The sequence below is a fragment of the Struthio camelus genome, chromosome 14 (assembly GCF_040807025.1).
Source record: "Struthio camelus isolate bStrCam1 chromosome 14, bStrCam1.hap1, whole genome shotgun sequence".
Taxonomy (NCBI): Eukaryota; Metazoa; Chordata; class Aves; order Struthioniformes; family Struthionidae; genus Struthio; species Struthio camelus.
Genome location: NC_090955.1, coordinates 23,760,152 through 23,786,100, shown reverse-complemented (window position 1 = coordinate 23,786,100; position 25,949 = coordinate 23,760,152). Strand labels below are relative to the sequence as shown.

Genomic DNA, 25,949 nt, shown 5'->3' with positions numbered 1-25,949 from the left:
TTGCTTTGGGAGTCAGTAAAATATTCTAGATTTTTTTGTTTTTTGTTTTCCCGATAGATCAGTACACACACAGAGCTTCAGATCCTCTTCACGGATCATAAATTCGCTAGAGATTGCAACGTATTTCCCAGGGAGAACACCACAAAACGCCTACGGTGTATTTGCAAACGAAACTTAAAAGCAACGTGACAACGCTGCAGCTAAACTTTTACAACCTAATATACATCTGCCCCTTTCTCCCCAGAACAGTGGACATTTTTTACTTTCCATCAAAGAGAAAAAAGCTCCATCTTTCTTCTTCAGGCTGAAACAGCCAAATACCATAGAGACAGCACGTCAATTATCTTAAAAAAGTGGAAATTTGACTTATTTCAAGCATTACCAGGTTAACCTTTCTATATGAACAACCAAGAAGCAAAAAAAGAAAGAGAGAAACTGGGCAGTCAAAGAAAATTTTAAAAAAAAAGCCTTCTAAAATGTTCCAATTAGAGAACAATTCTACTTTACACTTTCAAAAAAAAAAAGTCAGTAGATTACGCAGCGTAAGTGCCTCTTGCGGAGTACACGCCAAAAACGTATACTACCGCCAACACCATGATCTAATCCTCTAAGTATCTGGACAGCTACAATATTCATTAGCTGCAAGAACTGTATCATCATTCATACACGCTGGCAATCTCCTGCTCGGATAACCCCGGCAGACGAAACCCACATTCACTGCTCGGATGCACGATTTCAATCGAGGCTTTTAGAGCAAAAGGACGCAGGATTCGGGAACCAAAAACTGCGTTCGCCAGCTGGGCGCGGAGTCGTAGGAACGGGTCCGGCCCTCCCTCCTCATTGCATTCAGCATTACTGGGGAGCTGTTGTTTGGTTTTTTGAGAAGCCACATTTTCCTGCAGGGCCACAGTCATATTTAGGCTGTTTCAATGAGACAGTGAGACGGGCTAAATCTGCCTCGCTGAGCTCTGGGCTCCTTCCCCTTGCTCTTTTCTGGTACTTAAAGGCTGCCCAGAATAGGAATCCTTTTTTTTTTTTTTTTTAAAACCATTTTTTTCTATAATGCCTGGAGCGCAAGGGCCAAAAAAAAAAAGCCTCAGAAATATAAATAACCAATAAACAAAGACTTTTCCAATGGTTTAATAACTGAAAATAAGCAGTGAGGCCCCAGAAGGACACCAGGCATTTCTAACTGTGAAAGCATGCCTCACCTTTGCAACGAACAGGTGAAATAAGTGCAACCAAACGACTACCATGGATGTTATATGATGTTCCTAAATCACGAACGGCTACAGGGACTGCAAAGGAGAAATCGGAAAGAAGTGAACATAACTGAAATTTATGTCCAATCAAAAGCATTTGTCCCTGCTGTAATTTCCAAGCTCAGGCCGAGGTTTCCAGAGGCAGGCAGGAAAACAAAACAACGAATGCTCTTTACTCCCTGCCCCATCCCCAGTCGTTTTCTAGGGAAAAATGAACGTTTAAATCTCTGCAGCAGCCCGGCACTCCCAGCCAAAATATATTCACAAAATTTAGGAGAAATGGATGCAGCTCATTAACAGCAAGTTCAATTAAAGCATAAAGGGAAGTTAACAGGGATTTGGTTTATTTAAAGGAAGCACAGAGTTCACAGTACAATCTGTAAGATAAACTCGGGGCGAGATGTACTATTTAGTACTGCTTTTAATTCTTTTCTCTTTAACTCACCAGAGAAGAAACTAACAGCAACCCTTTATTTTTGACCTTTTCTTGAATTCTGTGGTTTAAACATATAAACCCCACAGTCCGCGATGGCAGGGATGCCTTTGCTATTTAAATACTATGATACGTGTCTGCTAATTGCCACGTTAAATGATCTCCGGCTAAATAAATAAAGAGGCATCATTTTAATATCCTTGTTGGGAAGGAAACCTTTGAGTATTGACATATCTGGGGCAGAACACAATAAATAAGGAAGAAAAAAAAATCCTGGCGCTTCAGATGAGCCAGAACCTTGGCTGAGGAGATAACCGTTGCAATAGACGCTCAGCTATTTTGAGTTTCGAGAGTAAGAAATCTTGAGGCCTGGGCGCTGTCAAGAATTCCCTCTGGCCACTTTCTGGAAACGTTGTTCCTACTGCTCGAAAGCCAAAGACCCAAGCTTTTGGAGAGTGGGCGCAGAGCAAATTATCAGATGCGATGGCCTTTCGTAACTTTTTCCAGCTTGCGCTCCAGTGCTTACCCTGTTTAACACTGGAGAACCATTTAAAAATGAGATGTTTGGTTTGTGTACGGGAAACACCATATATTCGTACACGCAGGCACATGTATATTCAAATATACACGCACACACAGAGAAACATTAAACACCGCGTACCCCAGAACTTCACTTAACAACATTGCAAGTCAGGATCTGTTTTGTCACTTCATTGAGCCCCTGCACTAAGGAACTGAAAAAGACGACTGCAGTCTTTGTACAAAAACTATCTGCAGAAAGAAAAGACACATGCAACTCGCAAGAGCACCTCAGATTAGCCAGAAAAGCAGCTGAGCACAAACTCTCTGATTGCAGTTCTGCTCCCGTGTCCCAGTTAGTCCTCAGCAGCAACAGTGTTTAATGATTTTACTACAGACAAGCTGTCTTGACTCGCTCTGTCCTATCGTTTCATCCTTCCCTGAACGGATAAATGAAGTAAAAGCTTGGTTATTTCCCACAAAGCTTCTGAGCATTTCTGTCTTTTTGCTGTAAATGTGATAAGAGTGTTCCTTTGTGACAACTGTGACGGGCATCTTCCACATTTCTTACTAAACCACAGGCTGATAACGGACACTATCTGCTGCACTGTGTCATGGCTAGGAAGCGTACCGTTAAGATGTGTCCATTTTGTGACCTCTTTAGGTCAAAAAAGGATGAGGTATGGTTGCTACTGACCCAGAAAACACACTCTGGAGGAAAAGCCAGCGGCTGCCAACCACGACACAGCTAAGGCAGTAGGCTGCATCCTCCCACCCGGCTCAGCCCTGCAGCCCTGAAGGCTGCAAGTGAAAACGATGCGTGTTTGCTGGGCTTTTCACTTTCCGAACTTGAACGATACAACGTCGAGCGTCAGCACCCCGCTTCCAGGTCCCGTTGCGCCCTGCCTTTTCAGCTGCTCACTGCGGCTCCAGATCACGTACGGATTTGTCACCTCTTCGCTCGTGCTGCTCACGGTTAAAACACTGAAGGCTTAAACCCAGTTGTTCTCTTACATCTCAGCTCCGACTTATCTAGTCGGGCAAAAAAAAGCTTTTTCCTTCCTTTGATGTCAGCTCTGCTTAAATACCCTTACCAGCATCTCTTTACCCTCCTCATCGTGCAATACAATACACTTCCCAAACTATCGCGCTCTCAAAAGGGTCAGGAAGGGTAATGGGAAGAAAGCAAGTAGGCGACAGCCAAGCACAGGGGAATCAAATTGGTCTTAATGTTTCCAAATGAAATGTTCTCTCCTAAATCATATCCCGGTTATTCCGCAACAAAGGAAAGAAGATCCTTTGCTCAGCTCTGTGCACGGAAAGGCTATGTCCGCAGGCAGCGCAGCAGGAAGCTCTGCTGCTGCATGCTGTAATTTGAGCAGCTCCACGCTCAGCCGTCTGCCCAATCCTGCTGCCTCCCTATGTGCGTTTAGCTCTGTCCCTGCTGCCTTGATTCCCTCTCTCCTTGGAGGCTGTCCCGTTGTTAACAGAGGCCACATCATCAGCACAACTTACCCCCGAAGACTCCTTTCTGCCACGTGGTTTACAGCGCGCAGCGGTCCCCAGGCCCCAGGACGCTGGCTTTGCCCCGCGGGTCTGGATGTTTGCTTGCACTACGCCACTTCAAGTACATAAGTGCCCTTCTAACGCTGCTCTGCCGTGTTGGCAATTACTCTTGCGCCCGCAGAAATGTTAGGGAACCAGGACTGGGAGGCAATTCACACAGCCCAAAGCGGGTGAGCAGATGCCTGTAACCCACCGCTTATGCAAAGTTAGTTCACATGGGGGATAAGCTGAGAAACCCCCGTACCGAGTAAACACAAGCAAAATAAACTTTGCTCCAACAAAATCAAACTCTGCGGGAAAGAGCGGCGGAGAGCTACAATTTCCAGCTTTTAATGCACAACCCCGTTCTGCGTCTGTGGGAACATTCAAAGAAACAAATATTTACTCTGACCTGCAACACAGCTACGGTGACAAGTGTATGTGCTTAGTACCGTGAAACGCTTTAATTGAAAAAGCATTTCTGCAAAGATAATATTTATGCTCATGTAACATCTCCTTGTCCAAGATGCAGTTTTCCAATTAGAGCATTAGTAGTTATGAGTTTTCTTAACTGTGTGTTAGTGTTCTTAACACTAACACTTTGTTCTACTCAAGGTCTAGGGTTTTTTCAGTTTTAAAAAGTTAGAATAAAACACAAGAACATTTAGGCATTCTTGCTATTCAACATATACTCATTGAGATAATATTGAGTTTGTGAACATACTCAATTACCAAGCAAATACAAACATGTACAATAGCTCCCCGGACAAAAGGGAAAACTGAACATCTGTATCTACTTGTATAAGTGAAACAGAGAAAAAGGCTTGAACGAAATACTGTGCTGCATACTTGCATGCATTTGTCCAGTAGTTTTATGCAAATATTCCCCTAATTTTGTTAGGATTTTGGTTTATAGTGGGATAGAAAAAAATTGCAAGTAATGCCTGCATCTGTCCTACCCTTCGATCGAGGGCAAAAGGATACACAGAAAATAAAGCAAATGTTTTTCACGACAGAAATAGGACAGAATGACGAGTATAGATTCCTTCCTGTCATTGCAAATGGTCTTAATGCATTTTTCCAGCAATTGCTTTCCTTTACAATGGAAGAAAGATAGACAGAAAACACCTAACTAGCATGAGCAAATTGAAAGAAATTGAAAATGACTCCTAAAAATAAATAAGCCAGCCATATTCTCAAAGGCCTCATTAAGACAATGTGTTAATCCTGTGTATACTGACCTTTCTCTAAATGCATGATAGATTAACTAAAAGGATCAGTGCCAAATAGATAAACATAATTAGACCTCTATAAATTGGGACATTAAGGGTTGCAAGGGTTTAAATCCTTAGTTATTCCAGACTGTTAAAATTGCCTAAGGTTTTTACTTGTGGTATTGGAGTCTTTCAGAGGTAATAGACAACACAAGTATATAGCACTGTTCTGTAGCAATGACGCACACTTTAGGAACTGCCCAAGAAATGGATCCTGCACCCAACTTAAAAGTAGATTTGAGAGGTTCCAGAGTTTTATTTTTGAGTCGTTGAACAAAGAGGGGGAACAGGAGCATTTTAAGCATTAATCTTGTACTGTTGCAGAATACAAATGCAGTTCAGGAGGGTCAAACACTCAGTTTTCGGGTAGAAATATTTCTGCAGTCGCTGTTTGTACTTTCTGACACCATGCTGAAAGCTTAGGACAAGCAAGTACAATAAAGCTCTTGCCTATGGAAGAGAAAATGCTGTTTTAGTTTTGTTTTTCCTTCTTAATAAACATTTTGGGGCTCTTGCCAAAATACACCTTCTACATGCTATTCAACAATCAGTTACTGTTCTCCAGGCAGGACTTACCCTACAACCCCCAAAAAAGTATTCCCATTCCCAATACGCTAACATGAAAAGAGAGGCCAGGCCAAGGAAGCAAGTACTTTTTCATTTTCTTCAAATCTACTTCCAGGGACAGGACTCACCATCTATAACTACAAAGATATTCCTGGAAAGTAGCGAGATTCTCCAAATACTTTGCAGTAACAAGGCAGAAGATACAGTCACATCTCTTCTCCCTTTAGATCCTCAAAGTATCTAAACAAGCATGACACACAGAAATAGTCACAAAGTCAATACGATACTTTTAGAGTGACTCAGAAGGGCCAGCCGCAGGTTCCTAACTCACTGCCACCACGAGTTACTGGATCCACAGTCAGAATCCTCCATCCCCTTTCCTGCAGGAAAGGGAATCAACAGTCTTCCAGCAATTTTGGGAAGACCCATTACACAGGCAGGTTAATACAATCTGCTCCCGTGATCAAAGAGGAGAGAAGAGTATCCGGATTCCTCCTGGGTATTAGTCATTCTTGGGGAAACTCCCATCTTTCTTCCTTACTCATGAGCCAGGGAACAAGAGTGCTGACTAAGCACAGTAGGGACAGGTAATCTCTTACCAGATGTACTTATTAAAAGAAAAAAAGCAAAAAAGCTTCCGGATGCACAAACCCTTTTTCAGATCTGAAACACAAATCAGTAAACTTTGAGCTAAGAAGGAGTTGAAAACAACTGTTCTGAATTTCCAAGTGGCATCTCAAGCAGTCTGGAGGATGTCTACTCACCTTTGAGCTGCACACTTTCAAAATTATAAACAAGAATAATCCATAGACATGTTTTGCAAAAGTTGTTCCTTTCAAGGGCCCTGGAACAAGTTTGTTCCAAATGACCTGAAAACCAGAAGTGACTTGGTGATTATGGCAAAAACTAAAATCTTTCTACCAAGTAAATGTCTCCTAGGCTATTTAGAGCTCAATATGCCAATTCCATACCTTAAGGATTATTTAAAACTCCACAGCAACCAACACAAATACCAAAAATTACTGTAATACTATTTTTAAGATGGCATCACACTAAATGCACGCATGCTGTGCCCTCTTCAATGCCTTTCATAGATTTTAATAGCAAGTCCATGAAAAGCACTTTGCAGTACTATTGCTGGGAACTACTGAGGCTTCCTATGTTTCCTAAGATGGATCGTGAAAAATGTCCTATGAAGCCTAGCGCAATTGACATGAGCTGTATGCAGGCTTGGTGGGTGGCTGAATGTTGGCACCAAAGGGAAGATTTTTCTGAATATCTAAAAGGCACGTAAATGGAACAGCGTATTATTTTTGGATGCCAAGAATACATGCCAGGCTTGATGTAGATGTTAATAGCACCTCAATTGACAAGTCCCTAATTTATACCATGCACAAGCTTATGTAAAACCTATTTCTTCTATAAAGCTGCTATCCCTTAAACCCTCAGCTTCCTCTACCACTACTTTCACAATAAATAATCCTAAGTAAAAATAGCTAAATCTAATAACTGATGGAGCATGGAAGTACCAAGCGGAAAGGAGAAGTTTAAACTTAAGTATATGTACAAAAAATTTTTTCCTGTCACCACACTTCATTTAGCCCCTATCATTTCTTGGTTTAACCACCCCATTTGGCAGAATATTCCCACTCAAGCAAGCCAGTGCAGTACATGGGAACATGCAGCTTATCAGGAAAACATAACAGAGAACAGAGAACAACATCATCAGGAGTGGACTGATACAATATTGAAAATATTTACCTGAGAATTCCTAGTTCTAAGATTTAGGCTATAAAGTAGGCTTGGGAAAAAAAAAAACAATAAAAAGAGAACTTATGCTACAACTCAGCAATCAAACACACCACAATTTAAGGGAATAAACAGTTCACGTGCAAGTGATTTTACTTTAAAACATTGCCAACTTCATTTCTCCTGCTCCTCAGAGGTGGTGGCATCCCTGTTAGGAGGCAGTCCAAGGATCACCATTAGCAGCTTTCCCACGGCTCCTAAAGACATATATGCCTTCTTCGGACGAGACGCATGCCAAAGCATACATTGGATCTGTTGTACCACCCGTAGAATCACAGAAGGTCAGGACAGCAACTGCCATCCCATATACCTTGTAACCAGGCTAACTCCACTGTGCTCTGACACAGGCACCGTAGGCACCAGCCCCATGCTGGTGTTAACACCCCTAGCAGCCTGCTGCCCCAAGCAACTACCAACAGTGCAGTCTTCAAGCCCAGCAGCTCCAGAAATAGAGGAGGTACATTGTTTCGTGAAAATGAAGACATCTTTGTCTCAAGGCATGAGTGGAGAAGTTCATCTTTACCCATCATCGCTCATCTTCCTGGCTGCAAACAGCTGTTCATTGGCTTCTCTCAAGCTCCAAAACCTCCATTACTCCTAGAAGCATTTCTAGGTAGCAAAGAATCAAACGAACAGATCCCTTTTGCTGTGGGCCAAAGACTTCTAGAAAGACTTGCCACATCTGGAGCTTGAAGCTGATTTAATGGGCTTCAGCTGACCCTGGCTTCATGCTGAACAGATTTTATCTGTAACCCATAAGGGCTAGATTTTTAAAATAAAAGCTTAAATCCAAAGATTGACAGCACTCCCACGGAAAAGCGTGCCATTTGCTAAGGCAAGAACAACATTAGATTTTGGGGGGCCCAGCATCTTGATGCCTTACAATGCTGGGCCCAGAAAAAACATATTTCTGGAAAAAAGCGTTAGAATCAAACTGAGTAACATTCAGGGTTTTGTGGAGAACGTCAGGACTATCATGGACAGAGCTAAAAATCAATCTAGTTGCTTTTGTAGTCTCTTGGTCATGCAAGGATTCAGCGTGGATAAGCTAACTTCAACTCCTTCACCTGTTCATCTTCTTCCATAAATCTTCTATTTCAAGATATTGCCAAAATTTTTTTGTTTGCACCTTTTTTTGAGGTGTGGTGGCAAGGGAATATACTTTTTGTTTCAGAAGAAGCAACAACAAAAAAGCAGAAAACCAGGTATTACAGGATTTTTGAATCTTCCCCTTTGTGCTGATCATTATTTGGGCTACGATACTTCATTAGATGAATCACTGGCTCATTTCTGAATGATGGTTCCTCTTTTGCCAGGAAACGGAGGGATGGTGCTTTCTGAGAAAACACTGAGCAACTTTTCTAGTAGCTAACTGACACTTGATTGTGCCTGTTTCACAAGTATTACTTGAATATCGTGTAATATTTCAGTGTGGCACCAAACAGATAGAAATCCATCTGAATACGTACAATTTAACCTCTACAAGCATATACTTCTTTCAGACTGCATACCTCCCTTTAAAAATACATTCCTGAATGATGAGACAGTAAAAAGATACTACAACGCTGAAGTTGCTAATAGAGCATTCACATGTTCTGAACACTTACATATATAACGACAAATAGTAGTAGTTAAAGTTAAAACATCTCCTGCCCAACTAATTCAAATTATTAATAATAGCCTATGACTGCTCAACTATTACAGGTATGACTGCTAGCAAACTCCGTCAAAGTTGCTCAACACCTCTGATGAGTAAACTTGTTTTCAGTTACTTACAACTATGTCTAATTTTAATCACCACATTGAAGTTTCAGACTGGTTTTTTGCTTCAAGGGGACAGAGGTGTTTTTAAAGTTTCAGCCAAAACATCTCAGCTGCTTCCGAGGACAGGACTAGGAAATCATCTGGGGTGCGCTCCGGAGAGGCAGGTATAGGCAAAAACAAAATAGCAGACTGGGTATTGAAAAGAGATGAGAGTCTTTTACTATTCCTATAACAGTTCTTCAGAGCAGTTTCAACAGAAAAAAACAAAACCAAGGCCGAATTCCTACAAAACTAAAGGATGAGAACAAAAACTGCCCAGCTAGCATCAGTCCTTATGCGCTAAGTAAGGAAGTAGACGGCACCATTGACCATATTCAGAAGCTGGCCCAGCTGTAGTTTACATATTAATCTTCATTTGGTCATTTCCCAGCGCGCTTCATGAACTCATTTTTCTAGGGAGCGGTGGGAGAGGTAACTGATTTACGTACGGTGTCTGGCATCAGACACAGTTTCAGCCCAGGAGGTCCTTCCTACCTGCCACAAACTAAAAAGCTCTGTTTCTATCAAAGGACAGAAGGACAATTTCTATCATATCGTTTTCCTTGATCCCAGTGACTCTGTCAGGCAATTATTTTCCTTTATACGTGGAAATCTGGAGGCTTGCCACTTCACAAAGCTGCATAATAAATGAAATAATCTGTCTGCCAAGAGCATTCACCCATCATACCTGTCCTTCCTACTTGGCAAGGATTTCGTTCCGTCTTCTCCAACTCTTGGATGTGACTACGCTTAGGCAACCTGGAAACAGTCACCGCATCATCAGAGTATCTTTGTTTTTCCCTTGAACACACAAGGTGGTAAGTGAGAAATACGCTAACCCAACACGTCACAGGGCTCGTCCTTCTCAGGAAGCTCAGCCTGACAACCCACCCTTCCTAAACTAGTCCCCATTTCCAGGGCAGCCCAGCCACAGGACTCTCAACGTAATTCCACTGACAACACAACACAAAGTTTGAAGACTCACCATTTACCTCTTCTTTTCTGTTTTTCCTTTGGTAGCATCTCCCCAGACAGGTAAGTTTTGTTTTCGATCGCCTACCACTTCTAAGACCCAGGCTGTAACAAATTTAAGTCACAGCGAGCCCTTTGGGTGCAAGGAAACAACAGCTGACAACTCACTGAAACTGAGAAGAATCCATATAGATGAGGCCCAAAGCTTCAAAACTTTTCCTGCTTTTCCAGCTAAACTGGGCACAGCCAAAGGTGGTGAGCTCTCCACGCTGTAATGGGAGCAGCACTCAAACTGACCTGCATGATCCTCGTTCCCTTGAGCACTCGCGCTGAAGTCGAGACCTATTATTTCACATGGCACGTATGTTTCTTGTCAGAGACGCAAGCATCTTGCAGCTGCTGTAACTTTACTGCACCAAATATGCCAAAGGAAAAGAAAAATCAGAATAAGAACACCAGAAAACAAGTCAGAGGGTGGACAAAATAGGAACCTTTAGGTTTCGTACGTAATAGCACCAGGAATCTTTTCATCGGCCACAGAACAAGAGCCACCTCTGAGGCGGAACGCAAAGTTATTAAAACTGTCTTAGATCAGGACACTGGGAACACATTAGAAGGGCCGGCCAAAATGTAAGCCAGGATATAATAAAGACAATGGTGTCATATTTTTGCTATTTTATACCAACGCAATCTGCAGGATACAAGACTGAATGATACCCATGAATCTGCATAAATGTTCGGAAGTGCTTTTCCTAACCGAAAATTGCAAAGCAAACCTCACTGGTATAAACCAAGTACAACATGCAGCACTGCTGGCCTGGGAAATGTATTCTTAGGCATTCACTATGAGGATATGTATTATTTAAGGAACTCATATTCTAATAGCATCCTTAGGCTTGTAACCATGAACAGAAAACTGAAATTGTAAATACTTTTCTTCCAATTCATTGCAAAATTGCTGATTCTTTTTCATGGTGTCATTGTGCCACAAATCTTGGGTTCCCCAGTGTAAAGTGCATGCCCGAGGCATTAGCTCAGAGGGGTTGCAGAGAAGAGTTAGGAGGCAGCAATAGATATTAGATACCTTCGCAAAGGGGATGTTATGGCTATGCTTGCACTACTCTGAGATCTTTTTCTATTCGCATCCGTAAAAAGTTACATTATCCCCTGAGGATGGTCAGGGATTCAAATGTTTCCATAGGCCCTGGAAAAAAATACCCTTATTTAAAAAAAAAAAAAGTTCAAAGCATATGGTAAAGTTTCAGTTATCAAACTCTGGAGCCATAACAAAGGCTTTATCATCTAAAAAAAGATGAAATGGTTGCTACTGTTGAGCGTTTCTGTGAGCAGGAGATAAATGAGAACATGTTAAAGGTCCCAAATACATCTGCTGAATAAAACCTAATCTGTTACTTTTTCCAGGACGACACTCTGCTCTGTGAGCTTTATTCGAAAAGGCATGTTGAGTCTGGCCAGTTCTTCCTTCAACAGGAAAACCTCAGCCCTGGCTATCAACGGCAAGAAGAGATAAAGAATGTTTCAAAGACCCTTTCAAGCACAGAAAAGTCCAGCTATGAAGGACTATGAGAGAACCAAAACTTAGGCTGGGGTGTTATAGGAAAACACTCCTTTATTTGCGCATCCTTACACTTCACACAGTTGTAATATCAGTTGTTTTCATTTACTTCACGAACTAAGTCTAAGCGGTGACCAATGCAAAGTACCCACTTGCAGAACTGTTCAATCACAACGCGGTCGTTCAGAATTTTATTCTAAGCATCCACATCGCTGTTGGCTTTCCAAAGCACTCTGAAAAGGGAAAAAAACTCAATATATAGGCAGCTCCAGCATGTTAGCTCCCTGTAATACCTCCTGCGCTACGAGCTTTTGAGCAAACACCCGTTGGGCAGGTTAATACAAAACGTTAGCAATTAAGACGCTCTTTTGAAGGGATTCATGTAAACAAATTATTGTGACACATTCTGGAAATGTCCGATTTCAAACCACAGAGGACTTAACATCAGAATGCTGCAGAGTCTGCTCAGAATTAAAAGAATAAAACAAAGCAAAAGTCCCAAACAGAAAACTCCCAGCCTCCGCCAAAATCCCCACGCTTTCAGGCTGCCAGAGAGATTTCATTTGAGGCAAAAGATAACATGTTACCACATCAGGTTTTTATCATCTATTCCTGAATAAATCAGATAATAAAATTAAAGACAAATCTTCAAAGACTATTCTTGGATTTTCTCCAGTTAGGACACCTGTGCAACCAGCAGTTCCCACACAACAGGTTAAAGATGTAGCAAGATGACATAATTAATGACTGATCTCAGAAATTCATTAAACTAGCAGGAAGCAGTATACTGCAATATCTCCAAGTAGTTACTTGCTTTAATAATGGGCTCTCTGTGGAAATGTTAAGTTTCTTAGGAGCACAATGGGTGCAGGAGAGGAATAAAGCACGTGCACAGTGTCTGCCTGTGTCACATACACAGGCTGAGTTACCATCAGTCTCGGGGGGTGGGGGGGGGGAGGGAGGGAAGGAAAAAAAAGCCAAAGTTACCCAGAAAAGTTTCTTAAAATCAGTTTTTGACCGCTGCTGTGTAGGTATCTGTACGTCACAGAAATCAGAGATCAAAAAAGAGAGAAAGCTGGGCAACAGGAAAACAAATCTGTTTCGAGTTTCTTGATTTAAGGTTCAAAGGTGCAAATCGTTGTATGAAGAGTCATTTAATAAGACAGAAGTACTGAATTACTCTTCAGCAAGGCACAGGAATAAAAGCCTTAGTATAAGAAAATGGTGCACAAGATTAAAAAAAGGAAAATGAAGGAAGAGCTTGAAACAATTCTGTGAAATAGTATTAAGATTGGAGTGGACATACGTCGACTGGGGTGGACATATGTCGACTGAAAATCAGCTCTGAAGTACAAAATTCGAGAGGCCAGAGGTCTGCAGACTAATCTCTTGCTTAAAATGCTATCACAATTGTGTATTGCTCTTGTTAGTTCTCTTTTTGCTCTTTAATCTTAACAGGTTGATCTTAAAGGTTTTTTTCTTTTGACATACAACCCTTATCAGGTGCAACGCCACTGGGCAAAGCCATCGCAACAGAAGGAACAAAAACACTCTCGCTTCATCAGGAAGAAAGACCCACTGAAATCAAAGGGGCTGTCTGGCTAAAACCAGGCAAACTTCATTCTCGAAATAGAGAAGCTTGCAGCATGAAGTACGAGCATGAGAGTTTACTTATGTCTATGCCAATGCTGGTACTATTGTGTAAGCTAAAATACGCCCACATTGGGAACTTAGTTAAGTACATCTACACTACCAGAAAAACAGATGCAACTGTTTTCAATGTGCTCTGCTCAAGTATTGTTCAAAGATGAACCCAAGTGAACCCAAGTCCAACTCCTCATGTTATCGTCCAGTTCTTTCCTGATACGCTGGGCTGCATGGTATTTGAGTACGGGTAGGCAAGCCAAAGTACAACAGTAAACAGATAAATTCGGTTGTCTTCGCAACAGAAAATGGCTTTGAAGCAAGGCGTTAGTAAAGAGGTTTCTGGCGTTTGGTTGGACTACAAAGGAAAACAGCATTTTGCTTTGCCTACTGGGTTACTTCTAATGGCTGTCACTACTAACAAGATACAATTCATCTGTGAATCTCTCGGGCCCCTTGATCTGGGCTGCTGCATGCTCCTTTCCCTGCTGCAACGCCGGGGAAGTAACGTGCCGGCCACGTCCCTGCTACTGGTTCGGCCCTTTCTGCTGACCTGTAAGAACGCAATGTTTTGCTTTGCAGACTAAGAACAGACAACTAAACACTTTTAAAACGGTTTCAAAGCCAGAGCTTACATTCTTTTAGTAATTAACAGCACCTGAAAACACACAGCCTGCCCAGACTGCTAATGTTGCGCTCCAAAATGCCAACGCAAGGCTGATTTAGACAACTTCAATACATATATGATTTGGGAGCCAGCTTAGAAATGTATTTATCTACCGTCAAAGCCAACTAGCCTCTAGATGCCAGGACCCAGATAAAAGGAAGGGAAGCAGCCAGCCTACTCCTTCCTCAGACATTGCCTGTTAGGAACATAATTACTCACTTGTAGCTGTTATTGTGCCAGCTATAAAAATAAACATTTTCACTACTGGCATATTTATGAATGTCATCTGCCTCTGATGTCTCTTTTCACTATATATTTGCAAAAAAGAAAACAATTCTAGCATTTGACCTTGCGGGAAGCTGCAACTAATGGACGTACGGGGCAAAGGATCTCGTTCTTCAGCCTACCCCCTGCATCTCCAGCTGCTAACACAAATTACAAGGGTGCTAATTCTGTATAGCAAGGGAACATTCGGAAAAGTTTAAGAAAAAACACTGCCACAGATGAAGCCTGCTGAAGAGACCAGGCTAACAAATCACCAAACCTCAAACGTGCAGTTCTTTGATCTACACACAACTTGCGACTCCAAGCTGGGGCTCCACCAGGCACACGGCAGGGACTCCCCGTTGCCTCGTATTCTTCTCCCCCTCGCCAAAAGGCAAGGCTTCTGTTCACCGATACCTAGAACTTGCCCTCCAGGTTTTCGGTTTACCAGACAGAGCATTCAGAAGTTGCGAAAGCAAAAACGCTGCTGAGTTGAGAGCAAAGACTTGCAAGCTTAACTAACTACAAGCTCAGGTAACTAGGAGGACAACGTGAAGCTGCTAGTCTGGTTTGTGGTGGTGGCTCCCAGCAGAGAGAAGCAGCCAGGCTATCAGAGCAGGGCTCCAAGCAATACCGAGCAAGTGTCTAACTGGAATCTGCAGAAGGATGAAAGAAAAAAGAAAAAAAAAAGAAGAAAAAAACCCTAAACCTTTTCCTGCTTCTTCCCCGAAATGACTTAAAACCTCTATCGCAGTTACTCTGTAATTTTTTTCCCCTCTTACCAACACACCTGCATGGGTATACAAGATGCGAATTCTTGATGTACAGTGCAACTGCAAGGAAAAAAAGTCTCTCGGGAGCTGCATAACACATCATAAAGTAGCAAAAAGTCCCAAAGAATGCACAAGAAAAACCACAAAGTCTCAAGACTGTTTGCCTTTCCCTGAGATTTTGGCAGAAACATTTAGCTCATCTTTGTTCCAGCCCTGACACAGCGCTGCGCGTTGCTAAATACTCAGAAACTGCTCAGGCTTCCGACAGAGAGAGGCCCCGACTGCGCAAGGCTACAGGCAGAAACCATCTAAGTGGGCTTTCCAAAATAGACCCTGACCAGAAGATCCTAAGGACGCTCTTCATCATCATCTACTCGCTGCAAACTCATCTACTGGAGGTCCAGTTAAGTACTAGTGGGCCACAGCAATAACAACAAAAGCACAGAGAAACAGGCATGCTTTTAAGCTGGGACCTACCTTAACTTTTGCTTATTAGGCAATAGGATGCTATCAGAAACCAAGGCAAAACTGAATGCCTCACAGAACAAGGATACACTTTCCCATCTTCTGTCTGCCTGGGACACCTACCCTATAGCAAACATTTTTGATTACCCAAGTCTGAAGTCCTTATTTGTGTTTTTAGGAAGCTAAAACTCTCAAAATACAGCTCTTTCCTCGGCAGAACTTGGATGCTCATACTAGAGCCTCAGCACAGCATCCGAGAAGGGTCAAGCGTTTAGCCTAGCACGGAGAGCCCTTAATTCAAACCAGAACTATATAGTCTCCACACTTCCTTTAAAGCAAACAAACAAAACACCCCTCTGCTAAGCTCACTCAAATATTTTTTTTTAGTATTAGGATCAACTTACTTGCTGGAAGGCAGCACCAAGTAGGAGCAGTAAAAAAATCAAACTTATGGAAGAAAAGGCCAGAAACATAATATAAGTAGAGGGTTTTTTTTATCTAGACCAGACATAATGCACAAAGCCTTCCCTAGCCTCCATTTGTTTGCTGATAGCATGAAGTCTTTGAGAAAATTAAAAATCTCAAGAACCTAAGTCTGCCATTACTATACATATATGTGTGTGTGTGCGTGTGCGTCAAAACCTTTTAAAAGAACTTAGAGGCTTTTCCTGAACTTCCATGGAGGTGTACACCTTTTTTTTTTTCTCTCCAGTAAATGGTGATCTAATAATTGGGTGGCCATACAATGTTAGGGAAATGAAAATAAATGAATAGGTTTTGTTTCCCCACTGACTGACTTACCTTACAGACATCACAGATGTTATTGCACTTATAAAGCCTTGTAGGAAAAGAAAAAGCGCCATTTTCTATCTGACTGTGTCTCTTTCACAAAACTGAATACACGCTATGTCATGGCTTTCAGAGTATCTTTAGCTTAAAAAAAAACAAATCCATTTTAGGTCAACCAAAAAGTACCTCTGATAAGTAAAATCTGAATTCAGTATCAACTAGACAGAGCTCAGCTCCTTGCTGCTCTGCTGTTAATTTCTCCTAATTTCTTTTCTGGGGCCAGAAGGGGTAGAAAGATTCCTTCCGGGATATTTCTCTCTCTAGAATCCTAAATGATTTTACAGTTGTCATTTGTCAGTCAAGTTGAAGTTTGCTCTAACAGCAGCAGAGTTTGTATTCACGGAAGCGACAAATCAGTTCAGAAGTGGTTACAATGATTGTGTTTGCACAAGCTTTTGTGTTTAACTGCATCCGTGTAAAACCTGATTTCAAGTGGAATGCCGCATATGCTTAGGTAAGGCTTAGCTAAGGTAAACTAACTCCAGCTGGATATGGCAAAGCTGCTGAAATGTATTTATAATAATTATCTTATCCAATTAAGCTAGATATATTTTGGTCCAACTTCATCAAATACCTGTATAATCTCCTTGTGTGCAAGAAAACGACAGGGATTAATTGGTAAACCAGCTATAATTGGATTTTACAGAAGGACTGCCAGTTCCTCCCTAGGAAAAGAATTATTCACAAAAATAAAAGACTTCTCCAGCTTCTTATGCAGAATTAAGTGTTCACCCAATATGTAAAGCAATGGGAAGTGCTGGAAAGCACTATCATTTTAATAGCTTGGAAAGAAAAAAAAAGGAATTTAGTTATTCCTAAATCAAGTCAAATTATGCTCCTTCATCCAAGTACAATTCTCAACCCGACTTTTGGTTTCAGCACTGACATATATACTTCATACAGTTTTTTTAAAAAAATATATTTGTATTCACTAAACATGTATTTTACCTATGCTTTACTTTATAATTATATATTTACTAAATGCACTAATGTGTACTTTAGTCAAGCAGCACTTGGAGTCCAGTATGGTATTTTAATAATATGTACTTGAAACTTAGCTGTGAATAAGCTACACGCTAACTCCACACAAGAAACCTGCATGAAAATACTTCTCAATCACAGCTCAGTACTGCAGGGAAACAGGTATCAGGGTTATAGTACACACTAAATTTCTAAGAATTAGTATTGGACACTCCTTGCCACGATGTGCTTTGTAAAATGAGAAAGGACCACTGCTGGCCGGCAGCACTTTCAAAATCCACACGGGAACCTTTGCCAAGGGGGAAAAAAAAAGTTCATTTCATCACACACAATATTTTTCAAATGTACCAAGCACTCAAGTGACAAAGGTAACGTACGTGAAATGCCTCAGAGCATCCAGACAAAAGAAAATACATATTGTCAAGGCAGCGCGGCCGAGCCTGTTATATTGTCACCCGGGCTTGAAACAGCAGGAGCGCTTAACGCAGCGCAATTTAGGGCTTTCTTCTGGCTTGAGGTCAGCGAAAAATGGCAATAAAGGCTACTGCTTACTGCGTTCAAAAATCAAAATACAGATCTGAGAAGCTGGACACGCGACTGCAAAGAGTTAGCTGCTCCTGCTTCCGAGTTTGGAAATTAGGCTTACCCAAGGCAAAGCTCTGATGATGGAAAGGCTGGGCTCACAGTTAGTAGCCAGTAGGAGAATAAAGAAAATCAGCAACGGAACAAAACACAAGAAGTAGGTGTCACAAGAGGTCCACGTTTGATTTGTCCTTTTCCTCAGCCCGGAGATGCAATTAGTGAGAAGAATCCAACAGAAGGCGAGACAAAAGCCATGGAGGTCTGGCCTGCCTTGGCTTCTCGTCCCATTCCTTAAATCCATATCTACACAAACTCCCAAGCAAATAAACATTTCTCTTTGCCTCAGCTGCCACCCACTGGAAAAGGAAAGCAACATTAATTCCAAATTCCAACATTCAAAATAGGTCAGAAAACCAGTCTGGCAGATACCGGTACAGATTACATCAAAGCTCTGTGATTGCCTTGGAAAACCTAGTGGCACTGCTGGAAACAAGAGAACTTGCAAATTAAACTCAGGCCGAAACCGGAGCACAACAACAAGCAGGAGCTCAACATCCTCCGCCGCCCCAAGCCCGGCTGGCTGGCGCTCAGGTTGCGTTACGAAGGTTTTGGACCTTTGGCAGAGCTGGAGCACGACGGGGCTGGCAGCACCCCGTGACGAACACGGTGCAGCGAGGATGAGTGGCGTGACGCAGCCCGGGAGCTCTGGCCGCTCCGTCTGCGCTGCACCAGCCTCGTCCCAGCTCTACCACCCTAACTCAGGGGTTGCTCTCCTCCCTCCCCTCCTCGCCTTCCCTCGCAGCAAGCCCACCAGCTTCCCTCCCCCAAATGGCAGCTCCTACCCTCACCCACAGCCTCCGTTCCCTCCTCTGCCGCTCACCCCTCTCCTGCACCCCCGTGTCCCATGTCCCTCCCCCAACCTACGTGCAGTCCCACCTCCCACGGCTCCAGAGCGCTGGGAGCATCTCTGGCTCACTTCACTGCTGTCCTACCTGTTATGATGGGACTTGAGATTCCCTTCTAGGTCCATCCGGTACGAACAAGAGAGACCTCCGTGTCCCTTTCCCTCCCCGCGCGGCCAGCGCTGCAGAACTGGGACCGGCTGCTCAAGTTGGGTTTGAAGGACCCAGGTCATTGGGGGATGCCGGGCCTCCTTTGGCAGCCAAGAGGATAGCAGAAGACAGGTCCGAGTGCTCATGGCTCACCATTCAGACCCAAGCAACGCTGGACAAATTTTAAGCTTGGCTCAACTCCTAAATTACGAGGAATGGTTCACCTGCATACTCAGAGGCTCTTGCCCCCAAAGTACTGCTTCTTAGGGAAGCCAAGGTAAGCTCGCCCAACAGAAATTGCAGGTGTCGGCTCCAGTCATCGAGGAACACAAGCAAACGTAGTATGGGAGAGTTCTCAGTTTCCTGACAGACAGATCTGCTCTGGGCATTCGGCAATAGGCAACCCTAAGTCATCAGTAAGAACATTCGAGTCCATTGAAGGCCACAGTCCTTGGGTACATAACAAAACCACTAAACTCGCATTGAGCAATTCACACTTCAGCACGGACACAGCGTTAATACACCGGCATATGGGATGTGAAATAATGCAGTCATTATCCTCACATAGGGACTGTGAGAAATGATATAGTAAAAAAAAAAAAGAAAGAAAAAAGTATTTTTTCATAAAAGATATCTTGCAGCCTTTGAAAAGATATCTATCAATACTGAAAGTATATATAATCAAATCTACCCCGGCATGTGCAGAGATACTTGTATGACTCTGAGGGTTTCAGATCCTACTGCAAGATTTTTTTCTTTACTCTATAAAGGGAACAGAGCTCCTCATCAAAAACAAATATCCTGAGAGCACTCTACTTGATAGAGGACATAACTATCTGTGCTGCCCCTTACAGGCAAATACATTAAACACAATTTTTAAAATAAGGAACAACAAATCGTACTTTTGCAAGAGCCTTCCAGTAAATCGCTCTGACACGTGATTGTGCTCTTCAGCAAGCAAGCACAGCACCGAACCCTCCAGCTCAACAGGCACTAACAAAATATTCCTTGTTTGGTTACTTAGTTGCATCAACAAAATGCAAAGTCAGCCACAGGCATTAGAAAAAATATATCTTAAAAATCTTGAGATAAAACGTTCAGGGCAGTCAGTGTCCCATTACTGACATGACAGTCTTTCAAAGTTATTGCACAATGTCCATCTCTATCTCAATTTTCTCCTGAGAACACATGTCAAAAGCATGCAATGGGCCCTACTTGCTAGTGTCTGGACCATATTTTCTAAATTCTTACTAAGTTTTCACAGAGAGGGATTTCTGGGAAGGAGGGATTGATTCTTTTCAGAAAGTAGTGCAAGATTCCTCCTTTGTTCAAACAATATCCAGTGCACCCTCCTCCTAGAGAGCGTGGCTGAGACACACCAGAAAATGTGTTAGCAATAGCTTATCTAAACCACCTTTGTACTCACAGCATGTTTTCTCAGAAAAAGGTGGCCTGTGGAAGCCAAGCTTAGTCTCGAGTTTGGCAGCCAGACATTTCTGATCATCTTGTTGAGTTTCTAAATACATCTTCAAGCACTTAAATCTAGCTTTAAAAAAATCTGGCTGTAAGTTAAAAAGAAACTAAACTTTCAGAAAGACAAATCTGATCTCATGCCCAGAAATACTTCTTCCCTAAATCTATGCCTATATTGAATGTGGGCACACTAGATGCACTGAAATAAATTAGATGTGATGTCATTGGCAGGATGAGGAACAAAGCAGTACTGACTAAAGACTTGAGTTTAACAAGTTTCTTGGACACCAAAAAAAAAAAGCAAAGCTTAAAATACACTTCCTCAAAAAAATAGAGAATATCATGAAGAATAAAACTCAACATACACATAAAAGGCTTTTCGTAGATCTCCAGTAAGTAGGTGTTGATGAAAAAAGAGGTTTTCAATAGCTCCAAAGGTAATTTGACACTTAAAGAGTGCTTTAAAAAAAAAAAAAAAGGCAATTTTCTCTGTTTGTCATCTCATCATTATAAAACTGTCACACAACAAACAACTAGGCTAAACCAACACAGGCCACGGCTTTCAGCTCCAAATTAGTAACACGCGCAACTTCATAGCTTAGGGACGGGGAACAAACCAGAGCAGAAGTTTGGATCTACTGAATGTGTTTCAAGATACGCTGTTGCTTACAGGTGGCCAGGATTAAATCAAGTCCATGAATATTTAAATCATTTCTGAGACTACACAATACTAAGCATGTTGCAGATTAAAGCCGCTCACTCACAAACATGCATGACATCTTTTTAAAGGTTTTCCACCATCCAGGAGATAAGAAACAGGATACCGTTTTGGAAATCTCAGACAACTCTTCTGAGCCCAGTGAAGCAGAAAGGACTTCTGACTCCTTCCAAAAAAAGGAGAGAGACACCTTTCCTAAGCCCTTTGGGAAGGGCAGTTTTAGTCAGGTCTCTGCCACAGACAAATATAACACCTAGCGCAATGATATCTTGACCTAGTACCTAGACTCCTTGCAGCTATCCCAACTCCGCTCTCACCACCAAAGGGTAAAAGTGACATCACTTGGTTACATTTCAACCAGCTAAGACCATATTCTGTACACAGCTCTAAGGAAAAGTACTAGAAATAACAGGATGGGAATTTATGTTGCATATCTGTTTTGTTCACAAAAGGCAGCACCTTGGAATTCAAAATAATCTGGTTCTGGGGCATACAGAGAGGTGCTACTTTTTTCTTTTTCTTTTTTTTTTTTTTTTAAGATATATCTGATGTTTGCCTCATCAAAGGGCAGGAGATAGCAAGCACACATCCTCCCCCCTCAGAAGTTAGGCAAGTATAATACGAGGCTTAAAAGCTTAAACTGTGTCATGTTTATCAAGCTTTCTGTGATAGTCATTCCAAGAATTTATGGATCAGAATTATTAGTATATAAGTACCACCTGAATGCTTTTAAGCATCCTTAAATAAACTTTTCTAGATAGTGCATTACACTCAATGGAAAAGAAATTTCCAGGAAAAAAAAATAAATGTCAATAATGGGATAGCATAATAAGTATTCTGCAGTTTTATGCATTTTCTCTCTTAGTTTAAGAAACATTTTTAAGGAATTTATTTTAGGGCCTGCCCCTTCAGTTTGCAGCTATTGATCTGTGACTCCTCCTTTTAGTCAGAAACTATCAAATCTATCAATCAGGAAAGAGCAACAGCTAATTTAATAGGTTCCAAACGCAACTCACTTCATTGATTGGGGGGAACCTTTGTGGCACTGAAAGGTAGATATAACGCTCCAGTTAAATAAACTTTCTTTTAGAAAAGAAAAGAAAAAAAGCAAAACCAGAAAATAATTTGAAACACACATCTGCACATCAAATTTCCGTTGCCCATTTCCATTCCGCTGTCCCTGCCAGGTAGAAATGCAGCCTTGTACATGAGAACGCAACACAAGCCAATGTAGCACAAGCCGTTTCAGCATCGCTTTAGCAAGCGCGTGAAGACGACGCTCTTCTAGGCCCGGCTCCGTTAATCGTATCCTTGCCAAGCACGGCCAAGTAGAGGTGAGACTACCGCTTCTTCCGTGCTGTCCGCCGAGCTCTGAACGGGCGCAGGTAATTTTCCCCCTTCCCATATTCCTGCCCAGCGTCCTTCGGCTTTGCATGGAGCTCCGCAGAACCAATCACACCCTCGGATTATGCCGGTCGAGGACTATTCTGAGAAAGCTGAGAAATGACGGAGCAAGGGAGACGCTTAAAACGGCCACTGCGATGCAAACGGGTTTAGCGTTTACTGGGCACCTTTTGGGCAGCGCTGGACATCCAGGATGGAGCGCTGCACTTGACGCAGGGACACCAGCCAGGTAAAAATCCCGTCACCTTTCTCAGCAGTGACCGATACCAGAGGCATCGGGTTACCGTGACTCCGCTGGCAAATCCCTTCTCGTCATCTTTTACCTTCAGCTCTGACTCATCTCCAATAAACATTTCAATCCCTTGCCTGCTCCTTTTTCCCTCCACTCTGTTCATGGCCAGTTAAACATCTACTCCATATATATTTAATGAAGGGGATGGAGGACTGCAGATACATAACGAATGCGACGTGAAGAGACACACCTGAGTTAGCTTTAGGGAACTTAAATACCTCGGTCAGTGAACCTAAAACTGGCACACACTTTCCTGGTGTTAGCCAGCACTGAGGTACGTACATCGCACAGGCTCAGGTTATGACGCTGCACCTTCCCTGCAGGTGCTACTAGCTGGCCTGGAAATAACCTTACTATATCCACACGTGCTGCAACCACCCCTTCGGCTGCGGAGCGCGTCGCGGCGAAGGGAGGCTCCTCTTTGCCAGGCAGCAGCCAGAGCCGACCTCCAGCCCGTGAGCGGCACCGAGGAGCAAAGCACAGACGCAGGCGGACACCAAAGGCCTTCACGCGGAAACAAGGATGGATGGTTCATTTTAACCACTAGGCGCCCAAGTACTCAATTTGAGATTAACTTCAGTTCTGACGACCGTAGCTTTCAGACATGACAGAGGACTCAGAGGCCCAAAAGCTTGCATGATTTTCCCAGGAAATCCATTATTTTCCTAAAAGATATCACCTTTCCAGGTTCTAATGATATTTCCTTAATCTACATACTCATCAAATCACCAAGTTGCCTTTGAAAGAGCTGTCTGAAGTTTCTCTTTTTAAAAAGAGTAACTACAGAACTTGATAAATTTTCTAAAAATAGTTCCTTCCTTACAGAGGCTTTTTTCAACGATGCTGTGTTGTCAAAAAGCCAAGTTTATTATACTGCTCTATATGCTATTTCACTTTTCCATTCAATAATAAATTATGACCCTGCTTCTATAACTAGCTCCAAGAAAAAGATGGGTTATATTTTATGAAATACAAAATGAGGAGGAAAAAAAAAGGTTTGAGAATCAGCTATTGTCTGTTCAGAACAATACAAGCATCTTCCTGACCAGCTCTCTCATGCAGATCCATCAGACAACTACCTTAAGGATGCGCTCAATAACCGCATACACCTCATGGCAATGCAACAGATTACAATTTTCTATACTTTTGTATCAGCCACTGAGTGGCAGCAATTCCCTCATATCTAAACCTGAATTAGTAGATTTAGGATGAAATGCTGAAAGCATTACTAACTCTTAGTTCTGTTACGTTTAGCATTATACACAACCATATAACCAGCAGCTAATAAAATACCTAGTAACGTGTTTCAAATTTAAGATTTCCAGTTTCAAAGTTACGCGCTTTATTCTGAGGATCATACCTCAGCTTCTTTAGAAGTCCACCCTACCCAACTTTACAAAGACATTACTTTGAAAACTATTGGGAAATTTTATAATCAAGTAACCTGGGTCAAGAAAATTATTACAAGAACGCCAGCGCTTAATCATTTCTTAAGCTAGAGCACAGAGCTGTTTTTTTTTTTAAAAACAGATTCTTACCGTTTAAACATGATACCAAAAGTGAGGGAATAAAACTTAAAAAATACCCTCTAAGCTATGCATTGCAACATACTACGTTTGTCTCTTCCCACAACATTTGCAGGTTCCCCACAACAGTGGCGGTAACTGCAAATTTTTTCAGAAGACTAAATATCAACTCTAATATATATATATTTTTTTAAAGAGCCATTTTCAGGAACTAAATTACCCCTCGCCTGTCTTGTCCAGCGTTTCCCTTCCACGCTCCGAAGCGTCCAACGCCAACCGCCGCCAAGCGACAGGCTACGGGCCGGATCATCCCCGGGTTCGCGCCCAGCGCGACGGTGCCCACGTCCAGACTGGCGCTGCTCTGCGCCAGCTGGGAAACGCAGGAGCCCACGAGCAAACAAGCGCCAAAGGCGCCCGCAGGACGCCGCAGCTCGCTTGTTTTAGTATCTCACGCGCTGAGGCGAAGGGGACTTCTCTGGCGATGGAGTGAAAATGAGCTTTTTTTTTTTTGCGAGGCGCCCGTCCCGACTGCGGCCCTTCAGCTGCCTCCTCTGAAACGGGGCGCGTTTTCTCCGCTTCCAGCTCGCCGCCGTTCAAGGGGCAGAAACCGCCCACCGAAACAGCCAGGTGGGGGCGGGGGGGGGCGGGGGGGGGGGAAGTTGCTCTACTCAAACTTCACAGGCCAGCGAGGAGCAAGCCGCCGCGCTGCTGGGACGGCACCAAACCGTACGGACCTCGTTACCTCACCGCACAGCCGCCTCTGCTTCGTCCCCCGCCGCCGCCGCCCCCAAAAGGGCCTTTCGCCCCCCCCCCCCCGCCGCTGCGGAGTTTCCCCGCTCCGCGTCGGGGTTTCACGCATGACCGCGGCCCCGCCGCCCGGAACTCGGCCCCGCCGCTCCGGGCCAAAGTCCGCGGGTGGGTGGGAAGGAGGGAGGGAGGGAGGGAGGGAGGGAGGGAGGGAGGGCGGCGGTACCGGCCCGGACGGGCCCCGGCAGCCCAACATGGAGGCGAGTCCGACGGCGGAGCCCCGCGGCCGCCCCGGCCCGGCCCGGCCCCACGGCCGACTCGCCGCCGCTCGGCCGCGGGCAGAGCCCGCCCCGCTCCCTCGTTCGCCGGGAGCCGCCGAGCTGCCCGCGCCGCCCCGCGCACCGGCCCTCACTCACCCGCTTCCCGAGGAGCCGCCGACGGCGCGGGCGCCGTCCCGGCGGGGAGCGACCGAGGCTCTGAGGGAGGCAGGCGGGGGGGGGGGGAGGGAGGGAGAGCCCGCCCGGCCCCGCCCCGCCCGCCCGCCCCGCCCCGCCCCGCCCCGCCCCCTGCGCTACCTGCGCCGCCGCTCCCGCCGCGCTGCTCCTTCCCGGCGTCACACACAAAACACCCGGCGGCGCTTTCAAACGTCCTTTTCGCACCCGGGCCGCGGTGGGGGGGGGAGGGTGGGGGGCACCCCACGCGCGAGGGCGGCCGCCCCCCCCCCCTTCCCGCCTCGCTGGGGCGGCGGGGTT

General features: G+C 43.7%; 1 protein-coding gene across 7 annotated transcripts in view; it reads right to left on the bottom strand.

Moving 5' to 3' along the window:
- Nucleotides 1–25,730, bottom strand: part of PRKCD (protein kinase C delta) — a 61,394-nt gene extending 35,664 nt beyond the window's left edge. The window contains exons 1-3 of one of the 7 annotated variants that reach the window (XM_068907238.1): nucleotides 25,614–25,674; nucleotides 10,482–10,594; nucleotides 10,198–10,357 (exon numbers count right to left, since the gene is read on the bottom strand). The gene's annotated coding sequence lies outside the window, so the exon portion shown is untranslated. Of the gene's footprint in view, nucleotides 1–9,900; nucleotides 9,952–10,197; nucleotides 10,358–10,481; nucleotides 10,595–24,670; nucleotides 25,355–25,613 lie in introns of those variants that run through there. The other 6 variants (XM_068907239.1, XM_068907235.1, XM_068907241.1 and 3 more) reach the window with 6 other exon arrangements.
- Between the last annotated feature and the right edge of the window lie 219 nt (nucleotides 25,731–25,949).